This window comes from Anolis sagrei, chromosome 4 (assembly GCF_037176765.1).
Source record: "Anolis sagrei isolate rAnoSag1 chromosome 4, rAnoSag1.mat, whole genome shotgun sequence".
Taxonomy (NCBI): Eukaryota; Metazoa; Chordata; class Lepidosauria; order Squamata; family Dactyloidae; genus Anolis; species Anolis sagrei.
Window position 1 is genome coordinate 32,917,260 of NC_090024.1, and position 21,489 is coordinate 32,938,748.

The following is a 21,489-nucleotide window of genomic DNA, read 5'->3' on the forward strand; positions in this document are numbered from 1 at the left end:
ACTTCCAAGTTGCCTATTCTTGGTTTACCATTCCACTTTGTCATTCCACTTTTTCAAATGCTTTAAAAATGTAACAGCTCCTGTTCCCTTTTCCTACTTCCACACCTTTATTATCAGGTTACTCCAATGGCTGCAAATAGAGTTCAAAGTGCAAAATTAATTTGGAGTGAATTAGCTCACCAGGCAAAAGAGGAGAGGAAAGGAGAGGAGAGAGATTTTGCCCTTCCCAGTAGCCCTAGACCAAAGCAAACTGCTTCAATCTCTCCCTTCTAGCTTGTCATAACTTTTGCCATCTTGAACACTTATGTTGCTTGGCCATGTATGGCCAAGGTTTCATCTGTGAAATGTTTGAGAAGAGGGTACTTTGAGCATGGAATTTAGGTTTTAAAAAAAGCAAATTGGAAATAAAAAATCAGTATTTCAACAAAGGCCATATCAAAAGTCTGGATCTCATTGAAACAGCATGCCAGGGCATTTCTTCACAATCATCACCCAGAAAAGAAAAGGAGCCGAACACTGCACAAAAGAAGGAAGATCAATATGTCCATGAAGGAATCTGGAAAGAAGAGACAAAAGAGAACCTACACTGTTAACCTTGCGTGCCTTGGTTGCCCATTTCTAAGCTCTGCCCAAGTTATATGAAAGATCAAAACAGCTTGATGTAGTTCTTCATCACATTTCCCTTTGAATATTTAAACCAGTAAAAAGCAATGAGAACAGGAATTTATATGCAAGTGTGCCTGTAAGACTCTGCACAAAAGTGCCTGAGAAACCTGAGCATTCAGGAACAACAGCAATTTTCTGTGGCCTTGGACAAAGCGCTCCCCCTAATTTAAAGCAGGTAGTTCTGCTAATTTAAATTTCCTCCAGTCTTGGCATCTCAATTTTGACTTTTGGAAAACCGATTCTCCCTTAGCTTACAACAGTACCCAAGAGCAGTTTTCCTCTCCCCAAGAAATGGGGAGAGAAAAAACATTTGTCTGCCTCACACGAGGCAGGGAGGAGTTCTGGAGGAACCCTCCAGAACATCCGGGGGCGTGGCCTGCTAACACAGGCCAGGCCCTCCCAGGCTCATTCGCGCCTGGAAGTTGGTGAAGAAGGACGGCGCGGAGGAGCTGGCGGAGCAGTAGCAAGAAGAAAGAAGTTAGAAGAGGAGGCGAAGAGAGGAGCTGTACATAGGAACGAAGATTTAGGAGAAGACAGAAGACAAGTCTGAGAAGAGAGAGAAGAATTGGGGCGTGGGGAGTCAGCTCCTGAAGGTCGGTTGCACGGCCCGGGGGGAGGGGGTCTTTCACTCCCCCCCCTTTTTTTTTTCTTTTTTCTGTTCATCAACGGGGGCTCGCGGCCCAAAGGAGCTAGGGCCCTCGCCCCATTCCCCACCCCCACCCCTTCTCCTCGCTCGTGGTGAACAGCCCCCTCACCAGATTTGAGCGGGGCATGGGCTGGCTGGTTGGGCGATGCCGCCGCGGTTTCGCTTTGGAGGGTGCTCGGGGCGATGCCGCCGCGGGGAATCGCGGTTTTTTGGCTCCATCAGTGCGACCTTTAGTTACCCATCGGGGGGGCAGCCAAAACGTGGCTATAGACCTGGCTTTTTTTCGCCGGGGGGTGCTCCGTATTCCCCGCTTCTCCCTTCGCCGTTTGTGGCCTAGCGAACGCGCGGATAGAGAGGGGGATAGATCTGCTGCGACACAAGTAGCTTTGGAAGATAGTCGGTCTGCCGACCATGCGGCGTCCGCATTTTGGAGGTTGCGCCACGCGCATGCGCACGGCGGGGGCGCGTGGCGGCCTAACCGTACGCAGCGCACACGCGGCTGCGGGCCTAGCTTGGTTTTGCCGTCTCCGGCAGAAACGGGGCCCTGCCTGGCTGAGGGGTTTGGGCGCGGGCGCAGCCGCCATCTTGTATTTAGGCGCGCAAGCCATTTTAGGATATATATATATATATATATATATATATGTAGATATAATAATAATAAATAAACAAATAATTGAATATTAATAATAATGGGACATCTTGGAGACAGCGGGGATGGGGGCCCCTGATGGTACAGGGAGCTAAAGCGCTGAGCTGCAGAGCTTGTTGATCACAAGGTCGCAGGTTTATTGCAGGGAGCAGCGTGAGCTTCCGCTGTCTGCCCTAGCTTCCGCTGTCTGCACTAAGTCCTAAGTTGGAAACTGCAAATGTGAGTAGATCAATAGATACCGCTCTGGCGAGAAGGTAATATCATTCCATATAGTCTTGCTGGCAACATGACCTGGGAAGTGTCTATGAGCAATGTTGTCTCTTAAGCTCATTAATAGGTGATGAACACCACATCCCAGAAGCAGACATGACTGGACTTAATGTTAGGGACAGTCTTTAACACGTTTAATAGGGAGCAAGCTCACAGAGCTTGCTGACCCGGCTGCCAGTAGAAGGTTTTACCTATGCTGTATATAGTAATTCGTGATGGCTATTTTAAATTATATTATAAATGGGCCCTGCTACTATCGGCTGCTAACGAGAGCCGGTTTTGGCGCGAACGCGGCCGCCATGGCGCGAACGCGGCGCCATCTTGTGGTAGGCGCTGCCGCCAGTTTTGGAAAACCGGTTACATTTAATAATATAATTAAAAATATGTATATATATAGATATATGTATGTATATATATATATATATAGGTATGTGTGTATATATATATATACATGTGTGTGTTTGTGTATATTTATGTATACATATGTGTATGTTTGTATTGATATATTTATATAAAATAAAAACCAACACTTAAGCTGCAATAATGCAAATGGGAGTAAAATCAATAGGCCCCAACGGTAGGCGCTGACTACTTGGGTACGGGAGAGCTCTTGATGTCAGCCCCAACTTGTGATAGCCTCACTGTGAGACTCAATGCATATCTATATAAAATAAAATCAACGCTTAAGCAGCAATAAATGCAAATGTGAGTAGATCAATAGGCCCCAACGGTAGGCTCTGGCTACTTGAGTGCGGGAGAGCTCCTGATGTCAGCCCCAACTTGTGATAGCCTCACTGTGGGACTCAATGCATATGTATATAAAATAAAATCAACGCTTAAGCAGCAATAAATGCAAATGTGAGTAGATCAATAGGCCCCAACGGTAGGCTCTGGCTACTTGGGTGCGGGAGAGCTCCTGAGGTCAGCTCCAGCTTGTGATAGCATCACAGTGAGACCCAAGGCATATGTATATAAAATAAAAATCAACACTTAAGTAGTAATAAATTCAAATGTGATTAGATCAATAGGCCCAACGATAGGCTCGGTCTACTTGAGTGCGGGAGAGCTCCTGATGTCAGTCCCAACTTGTGATAGCCTCACAGTGGGACTCAATGCATAGATATATACAATGAAAACCAACACTTAAACATCAATAAATATAAATTTGAGTGGATCAATAGGCCCCAGCGGTGGGCTCTGGCTGCTTGGGTGCGGGAGAGCTCCTGATGTCAGCCCCAACTTGTGATGGCATCACAGTGAGACTCAATGCATATGTATATAAAATAAAAATCAACACTTAAGCAGCAGTGAAGGCAAAGGTGGGTGGATCTATAGGCCCCAACGGTGGGCTCTGTTTGCCTGGGTGCTGGCGAGCTCTGATGTCAGCCCCAACTTGTGATGGCCTCACGGTGAGCTCCTGATGTTTGATCCGGCTTGCGATGGCCGCACAGTAGGACTTAATGCAAATGTGAATAGATCAATGGGCCCAACGATGGGCTCTGATGGCTTGGGTGCGGGGTGAGCTCCTGGTGTTGGCTCCGGCTTGCGATGGCCTCACAGTGAGACTTGATGCAGATGTGAATGGATCAATGGGCCCAGCGATGGGCGCTGGTTGCGTGGGTGTGGGGTGAGCTCCTGATGTTAGCTCCAGCTTGCGATAGCCTCACAGTGAGACTTAACACAAATGTGAATAGATCAATAGGCACAGCGATAGGCTCTGATTACTTGGGTTTGGGGTGAACTCCTGATGTCAGCCACAACTTGAGATAACCTCGCAGCAAGAAGCAATGCAAATGGGAGTTCATCAAGATGCCCGGTCTAGCCTTGGCTTCCCTTGCATGGCATTTTGAGAGCTCTGCCTTTAGGTAAAGCAAACACAACTAAATAGCATATTAGTTGCTTGAACAGTGGGTCACTTGAAGGGCGAGCTTAGGGGGAGCCTCGGAATATTACGTTATAACTATATAAGAGTCGGTTAGGCTCAGATTTAAGCAGTTATGCATTGCCGTATATATATAAGTGATAAAACATTGTCAATTTGTTTTACTGGCGCTTTATACTTGTCGGCCCAGGGAGCTTGCGCCCGCGATGACTGTAAATATCAGCACGCCTGTGCAATATGCCAGGGTAACCACGCAACCAATAGTTGTTACAAGTGAAAACCCACAAGAGGTGGGCCAAGAGGCGCCCAGTTCAGTAGATGGAACCCAGGACAGGTTAATGTTCCAAAAGGGCCCCAGCCCGATCAAAGCGGGTCCGGTTAGTTGCTGGCTGGAAAGTTAGCCTTGCAGAGCTGCAGCAAATTACTTGCGTTGCGGCTTTAGGAGGATTTTCAGATCCCGGCCCTTGAGCCATGTGCCCCACACATCATATTATGAATAGTTTTTATATCAGGCGGCGGCGTGGAATGCACGTTTTGCAGCTACGCGTGAGTGAATTGGTGACAGTAGCCAATAACGATACCTCACACCGCGCATTTTTGGTTTCCGACATCAAAGTTTTTTAAGATAGTGTAGAAATCAGAAGCAGAACTTCCAAAACAGACCAGAAGTTACATACGGTTGGTTTCAGCCTAGTTATCATTACCGTCACAGGCCACGCAGGGCTGGCATATAAAAGAATGGTACTGGTCTGCGGACACAGTTATGTCTTCTGGGCAGTGAGAGAGGCCCACAGGACTGCCTATGGCCAGCACTTGGGTCTCTCTTCCACGGCAACGGTGGAATGGAGAGGCATGAGAAGCCTGCGTTGGGACGGTTTGTGCCCCCTTTGTGGTTTGACGCCGGGAGTGGTTTTTCCTCCTGATGTGTTGGTTATCCACCTCGGTGGTAACGATGTGGGCCTGTTAGTAGGCAAAGCCCTCTCTTTTGTAAGCACGGGCGGGCATTCGAAGGATTTGTTGGTCATGGCCCAGGGTGCACGTCGTTTGGTCTGCTATCATACCTCGTTGCTAGTGGCCGGAAGGAGGCGACGTGGGAAGGCTCGAAAAAGCCAGAAAACGAGTGCACTGGGCCATGCGACTGTTCACGCAGGGCTGGCACATAGAAGAATGGTACTGGTCTGCGGACACAGTTATGTCTTCTGGGCAGTGAGAGAGGCCCGCAGGACTGCCTATGGCCAGCACTTGGGTCTCTCTTCCACGGCAACGGTGGAATAGAGAGGCATGAGAAGCCTGCGTTGGGACGGTTTGTGCCCCTTTGTTGTTTGATGCCGGGAGTGGTTTTTCCTCCTGATGTGTTGGTTATCCACCTCGGTGGTAACGATGTGGGCCTGTTAGCAGGCAAAGCCCTCTTTTGGTAAGCACGGGCGGACATTCGAAGGATTTGTTGGTCATGGCCCAGGGTGCACGTCGTTTGGTCTGCTATCATACCTCGTTGCTAGTGGCTGGAAGGAGGCGACGTGGGAAGGCTCGAAAAAGCCAGAAAACGAGTGCACTGGACCATGCGACTGTTCACGCAGGGCTGGCACATAGAAGAATGGTACTGGTCTGCGGACACAGTTATGTCTTATGGGCAGTGAGAGAGGCCCACAGGACTGCCTATGGCCAGCACTTGGGTCTCTCTTCCACGGCAACGGTGGAATGGAGAGGCATGAGAAGCCTGCGTTGGGACGGTTTGTGCCCCTTTGTTGTTTGATGCCGGGAGTGGTTTTTCCTCCTGATGTGTTGGTTACCCACCTCGGGGGTAACGATGTGGGTCTGTTAGCAGGCAAAGCCCTCTTTTCTAAGCACGGGCGGATATTCCAAGGATTTGTTGGTCATGGCCCAGGGTGCACGTCGTTTGGTCTGCTATCATACCTCGTTGCTAGTGGCTGGAAGGAGGCGACGTGGGAAGGCTTGAGAAAGCCAGAAAACGAGTGCACTGGGCCATGCGACTGTTCATGATCCAGCGGAGGGGTCATTACATTGAACACCCAAACATCACACGTGGCGACGAGAGGTTGTATTGTGGTGATTGAGTACATCTTTCAGAATTGGGCAACCAACGATTTTCATTAGATTTACAGGAAGGTATTAGAGGGGTGTTAGAGGAATTGGTGGGGGATGGGGGCTAAATGGACATTTGCCCCCAATCCGTGGCGTAAATAGATAGGGAAATTCCTTTAGTCGGTGTGCACCTAGGGCACCCCTTTAAGGGGTGAAAGGCCTTTAAGTTAAACACTCACCTACAGTGTAAAGGGTGAGGTGTGTTAATGGCCTTTATTTGGAAGGAGTCTCGATACAAGAGCTCTGGAAGAGACTCCTCATTCCTTTCCCTTGATGGTGATACGGTTTGATTACCGAAAACCAGGTGCTTCGCCCGGAAATTGTTATTGTCGGGTAGTGATGCTACCTGGGTTAGGTGACACCAGTTCCTTACACCCTTGAGTTAAGTTAAGAAATTAAATAGGTAACGTTAAATAAAAGTTGCCCAATTTGAATCCAAAACATTGGTGTTGTGTCTTCTATTCTCGTGCGTTTCTTCGTGGGTTGGCAGACAAATGTGGATGTTTGTTAAGTGCTACTGTATAAAAGCATTAAATGTAATTATCGTGCATTAGCCTTTCTTTAATTCATTTACTTATCTAGCTAATTTGAATCTCAAAAACTGTCACCCAGTTAGGAAACTGCAGGTGATCTCTAGCCTTTTTGGATCAGTAAATTTTAGCATATCTTCTCTGTCGTTTTGTATTTTAAAAAATACAGATTGCTTTCAAAGTAGCATAATCTTTTCTGTGAAAGGGGATTTTAAATGGATGTTTGCAGGCTTATGAAGCTCTTACCTTTGTCTCCAAGGGATTTATACTTGCATTTTGGCTTTTTTTTTTAAGGGTGTGGGATGAATCATGCAATTAACTGCCCTTCTTTGCAGGATTATTTCTCCTGGTGCCTGAATCACAAATGTTGGAAACATACCGTAATAATATTGGATGCCAGAAAAATTATTCTTTGATGCTTCTGCATTTTTTGGATGAATTTGGGGGACTGTAGAAATGATGCAGTAGAATCTTGGACCACAACCTCAAATTCTAAATTGGGTCATATTGACCTACTTCATTTCCTAAGGATAGAAAATAAGAGTTTGCAGTGATTCAGACCAATATTAAGAATATGCAGCAGAAAATCATACAGTGTGTTTAAAAAAGCCATATAAGAAGAATGCCAGGATGTGTGATATGGAGCTGGGAGCAGGGGTGCAACTGGACTTTATTTATTGACTACTATTCCTGCAAAGGATAGTTACCTTGTTGCGATGCTTGAGCTTGAGCACCTCAATGACATCATGAGATAAATGGTGAAGGGACATCTATGACGGAAAGGTCATGGCACAGAAGTCAGCTAAATATGATTCCTAGGGACGATAATGGTAACCAACCCCAGTATTCTTGCCATGAAAACTAAAATTACAACCAGAGATATGTCAGTATGCCATCAGAAAATGAGACTCCCAGGTCGGAAGATGGTCAAAATGCTACTGGGGAGGAACAGAGGATAAGTTCAACCAGCTCCAGATGTGATGATGCAGCTACCTCAAAGACAAAAGGAGGGATGAGGGCCAATGGTGCTGGAGGTGAACAGGAAGATCAACACACTATAGGAATGTAAGATCTGGAATATAAGATCTATGAGCCAGGGCAAACTGGATGTTGTTACTGGTGAGATGTCAGGATTGGTCCATGAGGTTGCGAAGAGTCGAAAGTGACTGAACAAATAAATAAAAACAAACTCTTTACATATAGTCAAAGGAAGAATCCAAAAAGCACTCTAGTGAGAAAGGGTTGTGTAAGAGGAGTCACTGAAGTTGTATATCATTTGACTATTTCCTGTATCTCTTTGGGGGTTTTTTCTAGAACTATTAATAGCAGATTGTTGAAAAAGCCATTATGAGGGATGAGAGAATGTTAACTAGCAGCTGACTAATTTATTGTTCAATCTTCTGCTTGCTTCTCATACCTTTATTGGACCAAACAGAAATGCAGAAAATACACTCCTGTTAACGTTTTTGAAGTTCCATTGGCTTCTTCATCAGGCAAAGGTGCTAAAAATCATACAGGAGGAGAGGGGAAATGTTAGTCACGGGCCTATATTTTCTAAAGATTCATCTGAAACATGAATCGGGATTTGGAAATCTAAATTGTCTGTCTTCCACCATTGACTTTCCCTGAGAAACCAAAAACTGGCTTCAGATCTCATCCACCAAATTGGGCTCTGAACTAAATCAGGTACATCATGCACAACCCTATCAGTTAGCAAAATGCATGGGGAAAGCAACATCTTAACATGTAGCATCTTAACATGTAATAAATCATTATGGACATGACTGTGGAATACACTTCAATTGCAAGTACCTGTAATGTAAATTTCCCTTATATGGAGAAAGTCTAATGTTCAGTGTTTGGCATCTCCAAGGTAGGACTCTCTGAAAGCCCTGGGAATTATTACCCAGGGTAGAGCATCATGCAATACACAGATTTCAGATGGACCCATGACTCTTTTAATAGCTCCCATCATCCTCTTTTGGAGGAAAAACCTGAAATACCGTACAGAAGCACCCAGGGTGCAATTGTTCTATGTCAAGAATTGTATCTTGTTTTAGCAACTCTACTAACATCACCACCCAGTTGTTCCAAAACTGGATATGACTGGAGGGAAAAACAGAGGTAATTTTCTGATCCCATCCATTTTCTGTAAGATGAGATGATGTAAACTATGGAGGGTCAGGTTTGTGGCAGAAAATGGTCTACATAGCTAAACAAAATCCCACATTTTCTGCTTTGCACTGGAATATATGGCAATGTGGATTCAGATAACCCAGTTCAAAGCAGATATTGTGGGATTTTCTGCCTTGATATTCTGGGTTATATGGTTGTGTGAAAGGGCCCATAATTAAATTGGAGATGGTTTCTTTTCCTTCCAAAAATTAACACAGGCATGAATTACAGAGGCAATGTAGAAGTATTGTCACTGTCACCACCAACCAGCATTACTGCTGACTTTATATCTGAAGGCTGCATTAGCGAAATGGGGAGAAGTGTTTGGGGCAGCCTCTTCAGTCCTGCTCCAGCCTTAACAAAGTCTATCATAGCCTTCTGGGTTTACTTCTTAAAGCAGAATTTCTCAATGTGGGAGTTGGCGGGGGGGGGGGGGTTGTGAGGAGTGTCAGGAGTTGCCAAAGACCATCAGAAAACTCAGTATTTTCTGTTGGTCATGGGGTTCTGTGTGGGAAGTTTGGCCCAATTCTATCATTGGTGTGGTGGTTCAGTATGCTCTTTGATTGTAAGTGAACTATAAATTCCAGCAACTACAACTCCCAAATGTCAAGGTCTGTTTTCCCCAAACTCCACCAGTGTTCACATTTGGGCATATTGATTATTCGTGATATGTTTGGTCCAGATCCATCATTGTTTGAGTCCACAGTGTTCTCTGGATGTAGGTGAACTACAACTCCAAAATTCAAAGTCAATGCCCACCAAATCCTTCCAGTATTTTCTGTTGGTCATGGGAGTTCTGTGTGCCAGGTTTGGTTCAATTCCACCATTGGTGGAATTCAGAATGCTCTTTGATTGTAGGTTAACTATAAATCCTTACAACTACAACTCCCAAATGACAAAATCAATCCTACCCCCCAATCCCACCAGTATTCAAATTTGGGTGTATCAGGTATTTATGCCAAATTTGGTCCAGTGAATGAAAATACATCAGGTATTTACATTGCGATTCATAACAGTTGCAAAATTAGTTACTAAGTAGCAACTAAAATAACGTTATGGTTGGGGTTCACCACAACAGGCGGAACTGTATTAAGGGGTCACGGCAGTAGGAAGGTTGAGAACCACTGTCTTAGCGGTTTGGTGAAGGAAGGCAGTCCCTTGTTGAACAAGGCCAAGAGGGGAAAAGGAGGGGAGGCAAGGAAAAGCAGTTTGTTCATCTTCAGAGAGTTTAGATTTTGATAACCTTTCCATTTAGTTCTGACCAAGCAATCTCCTGTGGTCTCAAATACTTTTCAAAATGAGATACCTGCGATCTTGGGCTCCTAATGTACCCTTCAGTCCTTGCTATCAGTAAAAGGAATAACAAAAAAAATTGTACACAACAACTTTTCAATCACTTTAAGATTCCAAAGCAATCAAGCTACATGCTAATGTCTGACACTTATTATTCCGAGTGCTCTGCATGACACAAATGAGAGCACTCTGTGGCTAGCCTAAATCATTTCTGTTGGAAAATTAGCACTATTTTACAAGGTAAAAAGCACTGTTTTTTAGTCTACTATCAGGAGATTATATATATATATATATATATATATATATATATATATATATATATAATGAATGAAAGTTGGCATTAATTTTCTCTTTCAGTGTGGTGAGACATAAGACTTTGACTCTTACATAGAAGATGCCGCATCTGTTATAAGAACATACTGCAAGAAAACACATAGAAAAGTTTTGCAATGACAGTGATTTTCATAACATATGTCACCTTCCCTCTGAGGAACTAACTATCATTTTGGGTTCTACTCTGTGAGGAAGGTTGCTTTCACACCAGGGCTCTTCAGCACTGTGGAGCCATTGTTCCACAATCAGCTGGAAGTGGAATTAAAATGTTGTGGTTCCAGATGGTGCTTGATGTGATTCTCTATAATCTTACAATTACTGCAGCCATGGCCAAGTTAGCTTTATAACTTTTACTCACAGTTCTTACTTTTTATATTTATTTAAGCAAAGGGCAAACATCTCCCAAACAGGGTTGCTGTGAGTTGTTTTGGTTGTATGGCCATGTTCCAGAAGCATTCTTTCCTGATGTTTCACCGACATCTATGGCAGACATCTCCAGAGGTTGTAACGATGCCTGCCATAGGATGCCTTCCATAGATGTGGGTGAAACATCAGGAGAGAATGCTTCTGGAACATGCTTTTAGAACATAGCCATACAGCCCAGAAAACTCACAGCAACCCAGTGATTCTGGCCATGAAAGCCTTCGACAACACTCCCCAAACAATGTTTCAAAAGACCCTGTGATAGATTCACCATAAGTCAGAAATGACTTGAATGCACACAACAGCAACAAACCTAGAAACATTAACAAATGCATAAAATTCATTTTCTGTTCAGTGTGACCTGGTATTAGTAACGTATGAGTTGAACTGAATAAATACATGCAATTTAAAGAACAATTAACTGCAACGGTCTGCTGAGTAGGAAGGGACTGGTGGTAGAAGCTACAAGGAGGAAATTTCCAATGAGATACAAGGAAGAAGTTTCTAATTAAAGATAGAAAGCTTATATTCCAAGAACACTGGAGAGGGATGGGGATTGGGCCGTAATTTTGCTCCGAGCAATCACATTACCTCATATATCCATTCCAGTGAGCTCTATTACCAGATGTTCACATGCTAGGCACAAAGTCTGGAGGGGGAACTTGCATGTATTTCAGCTTAATTTCTAACAAGGACCACAAAAGACTTGAAAAATACTAAAGTGCTTGCCCAGGACATACCAGGGAGGTGATATGGTAGTCAGATTTGAACAAGTAAACCTCTAGAACAGTGGTTCTTAACCTGTGGGTCCCCAGGCGTTTTGGCGTACAACTCCCAGAAATCCAAGCCAGTTTACCAGCTGTTAGGATTTCTGGGAGTTGAAGGCCAAAACATCTGGGGACCCACAGGTTTGAGAACCATTGCTCTAGAATAATGGTCCCTAAACTTGAGCCTTCAGCTATCTGCCCATCTCCTAGAAAGCCCAGACAGAATGCCTAAGGATCAAAGATTTTCAGACTTTTAAGCCACCATTTGTGGACCCAAGATGAGGAACATTTTCTCTAAAGGAAAAATGATTATAACTCTCTGAATGGCTGGAATAAAAAAGAGGAATCTAAGGGAAAAGACTGGCAAGTTAAATAAGGGTTGGTTGGAAGCATAAACTATCATGAAGGATTACATATTCAAGCCACAAAGAACTACTTCCTCAGCCCTCCCAAGTTCCCCAAACATTCCTTTGGTGTGAGACATACCATAGGACTAAATACCACTGCTCCCAAATACTGTCATTGGAGAATCCTGGTAAATTGCTTCCTGTGATTAGAAGGTAGACCAATCAGTCACTCCATTGCTTTTTGCTTCTTCTTAATTTTCCATATATGGTAGCATTTGGCAGAAAACATATCAGATTTTTGTTGAATATGCTCTGCCTTTTCATAGCTGTCTAAATCATTGAATCATTCCTGGAGTTTCAGGAAAGTCTAGGTCCCAAACTTATCATTTCAGAGGGTATGTTGCTTCACTTCATAGGATTAACAAAATTCTCCTAAGGACCCAAATTGACCCAGAATTTAGTAAAATTCAGTGCACATTTCCCATGCAAAATATGTGTATAATTATTGAACTATCTCAAAAACTTTGATAGTAAAAGTACTAAATATCATGATAGACTGCAAAACAAACCACATTGTCCCCCAAAATGCAAGACATCAACTGACAGAATCCTCACCTTTTAGTCATTTTGATAAAGCTTTTGCATCTAGAAGACCAGCAATTGAGATTCATTGCTCAGCCTAGACCTCACTGCTTCACATTTCCTTTTACTGATCATGGCTATTATCTCCTTTTTCAGCTGGCTGAAGTTTTGAATAGGTTGCTCTGTATCTGACTTTACAAAAGACACCCTCTTTTTGAAGAGGTGTTCAGTTCACATCCAGTTGAAAGCTAAAGAAATGTGAGAGCAGGACTCTTTATATATCTGTCAGTCTGAATGAGTAAATATACTAATTATAGTATTCTCTGCTATGGTAAAATCTACAATCGCCTCTCGACAGGTGCAGATTTAACGTTTGTGGATATGATTATCTGTAGATTATTTCCTGTTGACTCTGCTGCTGCCCTAAGGCATTTTAATAGGGACTTCAATAACACTGGTGACCACCATGAGCTATGTTCAGTTAAGTCAGGCTTAGTGAATGATCAAATTTATGATTGCTGGGAGGAAATCTAGATATTGTTGCATGGAAACCTCCATCTTCTTTCACCATTGGTTCATCATAGGATTGATGGCAATTGCAGTTCAAGCAACACTTGGAGGGACACATGTCAAGTCAAACCTATGAGTTAGATATAACTAGTAGCATTTATTTAGAAAGATGCATTTCATATTATTTTCTTCCAGATCTTTTGAATAAAGTTGTGAAGGATTCAGCCTACTATCTTTCAATTGAAAACCGTATGTTCCATCACTTAGCTGGAGCTCCAAACCTGTCTTTTCTTTTGATGGGGCAGAAGAGAGTTTCCTGTTCTTTATTTGTACCCTCCTTGGACTGAGGGAAGCATACTTTCAGTGGCACTAAAAAACACTTATGCTTGTAACACACCAGCAAATATATATTATATCACAGGAGCTCAGCTGAATGTGAAACATTGATGCTATTTTCTGAAATTCTCAAAAACACAGAATGCATCAAACAGCACCTTTCCAATTTCACTGTCGAAGCTCAAAAAAGCAAAATTATCTTTCTACCATAGTGACAATGGCATTTGCAGTGCTCATCTTAGTCTATTGATCTGATGGAGCTGTTGGAATCATTAAGTACTCGAGCCTCCAGCTATTCTAAGGGCAACATTACCTTTGGAGGTATTGGCAAGCACATTATCTTATGAAGGTAAACTGTTTGGGTACAAGTGGTTATGTACTGTTCTCTTATTTCCTAGTACCACAAGGTCGTGACTTCTTTTGGTCACTCCAATAATTTGTCATGTATCCTAAGAAAACAAAAAGTCAAGTCTCCACTCCACCCCACAATTAGCCATTTGGAAAACAAGACAAAATAAAGTGCACAAAATGGGTCAGGAGAGGCAGATGTGTGCAGGCAGACTGAAAGAAATTAATAAGACATGGGGAGCAGTCTTTCTCCAAGTTCTGTTTTTTGTATTCTTAGAAATTTCTTACACAAAGGAGAGACCACTCGGTCCAGTGGAAAGGGAGAGAGAATGGGGAAAGCCAAGTTCCAATTCCAGTTTGCCATGAACTCATTGGGTGGACTCATGGTACCATGACAACCATGTTTGTTTGTTCCATGTTGTTAAAAAACATCTAAAAGCCATGCTTAATATTTGCACTGTCTGATTAAGAAATGCAGCAGCTGAGAGCATGATACTGACAACCCCCTAGAAAGAAAAGGAAGACATGTTATGTTTACATTTTTCCCCATATAAAAGCTCCAGAGCTAGTTAGAAAAACAAACACAATGCAAACTACAGATGAAGATGTGTAGGCTAGCACTGGCATCCAACAAGGTTGGGCAAATGCCAGAGCCCTGAAAGGTTAATACAAGGCATCAACATTGATTTATCTTTTGGAAAACTATTTATTTATTTATTCATGCCATTTTTACCCCGCCTTTCTCCACCCCAGAAGGGACACCAGGTGGCTTTACAACATGGTCAGTGATTCAATGCCATTATAACAATATAAAATTACAATAAACATTTAAAAATAGAATTATAAAATACATCAAACCATTTAACATATTAACCAATATCATTACCGTTAAACCACGCTATTTATACTCGTAATCCGGGCCGATCCAATAGTCTATGCACAAAATTCTGTATTTGTCTATTGCATTGGTTCTGCAAAGGCTTGCTCAAAGACCCATGTTTTTACTCAGGAGGGAGGGGGCTGATCTGATATCCCTGGAAAGGGAATTCCACACCACCACTAAGAAGGTCCTGTCTCTCGTCCGTCCCCCCCAGTCATGCCTGCAAAGAAGGCAGGCCCAAGAACAGGGCCTCCCCAGATGATCTTAAGCTCCAAGATGGTTCATAGGGGAAGATCTATTCGGACAGGTCAGCTGGGCCAAAACAGTTTAGGGCTTTATAGGCTAAAGCCAGCACTTTGAATTGTGCTCGGTAGCAGACTGGCAGCCAGTGGAGCAGATGTAACAAGGAAGTTGTATGCTCCTTGTATGCTGCTCCAGTGAGCAACCTGGCTGCCTCCCGTTGGAACAATTGAAGCTTCCAAACAGACTTCAAAGGCAACCCCATGTAGAGCACATTGCAGTAATCTATATGGGATGTAACCAGAGCATGGACCACTGTGGCCAAGTCTGACTTCCCAAGGTATGGGTGCAGCTGCCGCACAAGTTTTAATTGTGTGAATGCTCCCCTGGCCACTGAGAGGTTCCAGACTCAGTGTTGAATCCAAGAGAACTCCCAAGCTACGAAACTGAGTCTTCAGGGGGAGTGTAACCCCATCCAAGACAGGCTGTAACCCTATGCTCTGTTCGACCTTGCGACAGACCAGGAGTACCTCTGTCTTGTTTGGATTTAAGATATGTTTAGATTGGTGACATGAGCTCAGTTCAGCACTGTGAAAAACAAAAAATAGAGGAGACTCTGCTGCCAGTGTCTTCTTTATTTCCCCTGAACTGGAACCCATAGGTACTGTGGGAAATGCAGGTACCTGGTTCCTTGCGACATGGCTAAGTGTAATTGCCCAAACGTGCTGTTGGTTGGCACCTGGTCTAATGAACGTACCAAAGGGCAGCTGGTTGGCAGTGGTTGGATTTTATGTGAAAGTCACATGACATTCAAAGCTACCTCTTCTGTCTCTTTGCTGCAGTTTGTCATTGCAAAAATAAGCATGACATACTATTGCAAAAATATCAAAAAGGACATGCTTAATCTGATTATATTAAATAGGGTAGGAAGCTATAGAAATGATGGTCCCATAGGAAAATCTTAAATTACTATACAGATGTCACAATTCCCTATGAGTGGACAAGCTTTTGTATTCTGCCTGTCCTTCCAATCCTTTATCCCAATTTTCTCCTACTTATGTTCGAACTCTTATACACAAAGGAGTCCTATTAACCCATGTCTACTGAACCATCATTGAACTGCTGAGAATTGGAAATAATCCTGACATTTCCATGGTACGCACATTCGGCTATAGTTTGCAAAAGAGTTTAAGCAAAAGGTCATGAAGGAAGCCTTGCATGCGGCAAATCCAATAATCAGGATAAATTTAATATGTGTGCACTAAGACAAGAGCCAAGGTAAACTCTTTGAAGAGCTGGCTCTGTTTCTCAAGCCAGCAATATGGACAAATGGAAATATGGCCACAGAACCTTTTGTGGTAGAGATACCGTATCGATCTGAGGCAATTTCTTTCCCCCAAATGAATATGTGCCAATAACTGAATTTATTTGTTTCTGGAAAGTTTAATAGGAAGGTCTCAGAGACTTGCAAGTGAAATAGCTCTCTGAATCAGATGGCATTCAATTTGTGATAGAAGCAATTAAACATTCACAGCTAGAATGGATGGGCCAAGTGCTGAGTTTGAGATATTATTAAACTGACGTATGCCTGTTGCCCTTGGGATTTGAAGGAGAAACCCTCCCTCCCTACATCTATCCCAAAATTACTACTAAAGTTGCTAGCTTTTGTGCAGCAGCAATATCTTATCATCGCAAGATGCTGTCACACTCTTAGAAGGTTTTAATATTTACTCTAGTTTTTACCATTATCATTTTAGCATATAAATGTTTAATACTGTTTTAACTATCATATTCAATACTGGGTTATAACTTTGGTTTTGACATTGTTTCTTGATGCCTAAGTGTATATGTTCTTATTCTGATGTTTGTACATTTCTTGGTGGCAGAACAAAGAATATTAAAAAAAATCCCATCACACATTACATTTCACATTTTTGCATGTTTCTACATGGGGAATTTAAAACAAATGTAATTTCCAATCAACTTAGGAAGTGTAGGGAAAAATCCACACTTTAGAAATAGCAAAATACCTGGAACCCATGGTACAAGCTTGTGTCATGTGTTGAGCTCCCTTGGTAGCCATTTTTTAAATATGTTGACCGTGTTTCTTAATACCTAAATGTATATGTTCCAATTCTGACGTTTGCTCCTTTTTTGGTGCTGGTCATCGACCATAATAAATATTTATATCAATGTGTAGAATGTGATTAAGTCCCTAATCAAGGATAGAACAGTGAAATCCTAATGTCCTAGTTTTTCTCTCCTTTTTTTGTTTTGTTTTGTTTTCCCCTTTGTCCTCAGTTTCTTTCAATTGGTGCAAACCGAGCTCAAAGTGTTTGCAATTAAATCAGCAAAAGGGAGAGGAGAGGGTGAATCTCAGCTTCCTTGTCAGCTCAGACAAAAGCAAAGTGATACAGTATCTCCAATAATCTCTGTACATTCTCATGAATACATTTTTACAACTTGCTCATGCTCCGATGTTGCTTGTCCATCTGTATCCTGGTTTTCATCATTAAAATGTTGGATTATATGTTTTTGCAGCAAAAAACATGAAAGGGAGAGGCTTTGATCATTGTAGATCCTTAGAGTTGTTTATGTTACTAACAGGATGCTGGCCATAGAATCCTGCATCCAGGGAGCAACCCTGAAAAGTGCATTCAGCAACATAACCTTAGAAATGTCTTCAAAACTTCTCAATGGATAACAAAGGTTTCCTCAAAGAAGGTTTGCCATTGCTATGAACCACTGCAGAGCTTAAGATCAACTGGGGAGGCCCTGTTCTTGGTCCCACCTCCCTCACAGGTGCGATTGGCAGAGACGAGAGACAGGGCTTTCTCAGTGGTGGCCCCTTGGCTGTGGAACTCCCTCCCCAGGCATATTAGATCAACCCCCTCCCTCCTGACCTTCTGCAAGAGAGTGAAAACATGGCTTTGTGACAAGCCATTAGAGAACTTGTGCAATTGATAGACTTGGAATAATGTGCAATGACCATCGGAACGGCCGGATTACGCTCGTGGATTACGTGTTTAACTCTGAATGTATTGTTTTTAAATGTTTTATTTATTTTAATGTAAGTTTTAATTTTATTTTAATATTTCTTTAAGTGTACATTGTGTTTTGAGACATCAAATCATTGCCTGTATGTAAAGCTGCCTTGAGTCCATCTGGGGTGAGAGAGGTGGGGTAGAAATGAGAGAGGTGGCCCCCCTTTCTGGGGCCAACATATTGTGATTTGGCTAAAGTCATTCAGTGGATTTCCATGGCTGAATGGGCATTTGAACCCTGCTTTCCCAAATTCTTAGCCCAACATTAAAGCAACTATATGATACTGCTTTATAAGTTCATATCTTTATATTTATGGTTTTTTGAAAAATTAGATAGCCAAAGCAGAAGGTAATAACCTGGTGCTTTATTTAGACAAATAACTGTTTAAAATAATTTTATTTTATTCTCTCTCTCTCTCTCTCTCTCTCTCTCTCTCTCTCTCTCTCTCTCTCTCACACACACACACACACCTCTACTAGATCTGTTACTAGGAACCCTCCATAGATCTGATGTCAATAGAGATAAAATTCATTCTTCAGCCAAGACCTGTACAAACTACTCCTATTGGTCAAACAAAGGCCATAATTATTGCTTGTCATCACTAGTCCAGCCTACGAGAAGAAACAGCACCCAGGGATTGGTGATGGGAAAGAATCAAGGATATGGCAAGCTGCAATATGTATGTAATACTGAGTGACTATTGTTTCATTTGAACATCAACTTCAGCCTTCAGTGTCCTTGAGTGGAAGGAAATGAAGAGAGGGAAAAAAGTATTTGTGATGGAATCCGTAACCTTTTAACATGATGCTTTGAAAACTGAAAAAGACCTAGAAACTGTGGTCTGCATTTCAAAACCCTATTATGTGAGAATTCCTTGTTTTAATGTAGCTAAAGGCAGTTGCTTCATCCATCACCAGCTGGGAATAAACACATTCTGTTTCTTGCATGCATCAACACATCCCTCCCCCTGCCAGAAGATCCTAGAGCTGCCTGGTTGAGGAGATGTGCTACCACCAAGGTGTCAAAAACATCTGATGCTACTTGACCCTGGTTGCTAGGAAGCAGCAAACATTGATGGGAGGGCTGTACTCTCCTGTTTTCACCACTGAACCTTTGAAGAGCGCAAATAGAAACAGCAGTGACAACATCCAAAACCCAATGGCGAAGGCATTTTCAGTCATCACTTCCAGAGCCTGCCAAAATCACAAAAACAAATAATGTTAATGTGTACATACATATCTATGCCTTTATCTATGTCTATGTCTGTATCTATCTGAGATATCTACCACAGTGTAGTTCTGAAGAAGAACTCCAAGAAACTAAAGGTCAAATCCTTGCTCGCCGGTGGAAACCCACTGTGTCTCTTAGGGCCTTTCCACACAGCCCTATATCCCAGAATATTGTGGCAGAAAATCCCACATTATCTGCTTTGAACTGGGTTATCTGAGTCCACACTCAGATAATGTGGGATTTCCTGCCTTGATATTTTGGGCTATAGGGCTGTGTGGAAAGGCCCTAAGTCTCAAAGGAAAGCAATGGTAAATCTCATCTGAACAAATATTGCCAAGAAAACTCTGTGATAGGGTTGCCATAAGTCAAAGAGAGGAATAATATAGATAGACAACATATTATGGATCTAAACACCCTACAATAATGCAAGGAGTCCAAAAACGGGGCAAAATATAGTGTGGGATGTAATTAGTCATTTTGAGGCTCAGTTTTTATCCCTCTCATTATTGGGGTGTGTGGTACAGGGACGCTTGCAGGCCTTAACTGAATGTGGTTTATGGGATGCACACACATTGTCCATGCCTTCTTGGGTCCCTTCTACGCAGTTGTATAAAATCCACATTGAACTGGATTATATGGCAGTGTGGACTCAGATAATTCAATTCCACACAGATATTGTGGATTATCTGCCTTGATATTCTGGGTTATATGGCTGTGTGGAAGGGCCCTTAGAGGAACTGAGAGCACTTTCCATGCATTATCACATTGTAGACAACTGGCCAAGCATTATTCAGACCTTTTGAAACCCTTGCTCTCTATTGGCTCTGAATGTTGTGAGACACAGTGCAGGCATGCCTTCTTTTTTAAAAGAAAAAGTAGCATAAAGGAATCTGAAGTGATATTCAAGTAGAGAACACACACATTCCATGGGACTTTTTTGTTCTGATATATCCTGTTGTGTGTGTGTGTCTGTCTGTCAGGAGTGACTTGAGAAACTGCAAGTCGCTTCTGGTGTGAGAGAATTTGCCATCTGCAAGGATGTTGCCCAGGGTATGCCCAGATGTTTTGATGTTTTACCATCCTTGTGGGAGGCTCCTCTCATGTCCCCACATGGAGAGCTGGAGCTGACAGAGGGAGCTCATCCATGCTCTCCCCGGATTTGAACCTCCGACCTGTTAGTCTTCAATCCTGCTGGCACAAAGGTTTAACCTATTGCGCCACCGGGGGCTCTGATATATCCTATAATGGGAGGGGAGAATTACTACTTTATACTACTGAACAACAGAAACATTTCCCTCTCTCTCCAGCATTGTCTGGAGGAAGCCTAGCTTGTGTATATGTATCTTAGGTAAGGAATACTCAGAGGTGGTCTTGTCATTTCCTACCATTTACAAAAGCTGGTATTACTTAGCTTCCAAGATCAAATGGAGTATTTGAGCCAAAGCCTAACTAAGGTCAGTATTATTATTTTTTGTCGTGTCAGGAGCGACTTGAGAAACTGCAAGTCGCTTCTGGTGTGAGAGAATTGGCCTTCTGCAAGGACGTTGCCCAGGGGATGCCCAGATGATTTGATGTTTTTATCATCTTTGTGGGAGGCTTCTCTCATGTCCCCGCATGAGGAGCTGGAGCTCATAGAGGGAGCTCATCTGCCTCTCCCCGGATTTGAACCTGCGACCTGTCAGTCTTCAGTCCTGCTGGCACAGGGGTTTAACCCACTGCGCCACCGGGGGGGGGGGGTCACAAAAAATAGTTAATCCTATTGATTTGAAGGACATCTGGCTCATAATTCTATAGAGTCGCACCAGAGGACCTAGAAAATGCCTAGAAAGGATATATTTTATGGATAAATGAAACTGCAGGGCCATGGATACAGAGATCAGACTATTATTTGTCCCCACTTTGCTTAATATTTTAGTGGCCCATTCTATATCTATTGGAATTATGGCCATATTTTGGTTCAGCTTTCTTTCCCAGGATTGCCTAGGCAGCAGCAATAGTATTTCCAAAGCAGAACACAGCATTTTTGTTAGAAATCCAGCCTCGGGAAACTGAAAGACATTAAAAGCAATGATGCAATTAACATTGGTTAATTATTCATTTTTCACTTGTCGTTGTTCTACACATCCTTAAGATGAGTGCTTTTAATGACTTAATGTGCCTGATCTAGAATTAGAGGTATGAAAAATAACACTGATCCCTTCCTCTTTTTGTTGTTTTATTTATGTGCACTGAAG

General features: G+C 42.7%; 1 long non-coding RNA gene across 1 annotated transcript; it reads left to right on the plus strand.

The window, feature by feature from the left end:
• The first annotated feature begins 1,090 nt into the window (after positions 1–1,090).
• LOC137096914 (uncharacterized) lies at positions 1,091–21,335 on the plus strand. The gene is made up of 2 exons (XR_010909798.1): positions 1,091–1,259; positions 18,505–21,335. It is a non-coding gene; the product is annotated as an uncharacterized lncRNA (long non-coding RNA).
• Positions 21,336–21,489: the final 154 nt, after the last annotated feature.